Genomic DNA, 694 nt, shown 5'->3' with positions numbered 1-694 from the left:
AATGACCAAAAAAAAAAAAAAAAACCTGTAAGAGTAGTATCTGACATATAGGAAGTTCAAATGTTAATCATTCTTTTTTTTTTCTATTTTTATGGTACCAGAACTAGAAAAGGTTAGTATATATAAAAGGAAACTTCATCCAGTATTTAAAAAAATGTTTATTTTAATTACTTATTATTATTATTATTTGACTAGAGAGAGATAGAGAAAGAGAGAGAAGGCAAGTAAGAAAACAAGCTGCCAGGTCCAGGGCTTGAACTATGGCCAGTCATGTGGGAATCCAATGTCTTAACCACCACGCCACCTGCCAGCCCCCTCATCCAGTATTACTAGCATAGATGTTCAATGATGTGTTAACAATGAAGCATGTATATATTCCAGGACTTTAAAGATGACTTAATGTTAAAAAAATTTTAAATCTTAAATTTTCACTATATTAGATTAAAAAGAGAAATTTATTTTTAATTTAATAGACACACAGAGACCATGGTTCAAGTCCCAGACCTGGTGGCTTAAACTCACACCGGGTGAATGTGTGTGTGTGCCCAAGATCCTGAGAGGAGAATGGAGGAGAAGTGATTGCGGCGTGACCATCCCCTCTGGTGGGTGATTTGATTTCTTGCTTTCTGTCTCTAAGTCTCTCTCTGTCTGTCTGGTGAGAGCATGCGCCCTATAGCGAAAACCTCTCCAAAAA

This window comes from Tupaia chinensis, unplaced genomic scaffold, assembly GCF_000334495.1.
Source record: "Tupaia chinensis unplaced genomic scaffold, TupChi_1.0 Scaffold000225_1, whole genome shotgun sequence".
NCBI classification, from domain to species: Eukaryota; Metazoa; Chordata; class Mammalia; order Scandentia; family Tupaiidae; genus Tupaia; species Tupaia belangeri.
The sequence above is the reverse complement of the archived record's forward strand: the minus strand, read 5'-3'. Positions refer to the sequence as shown.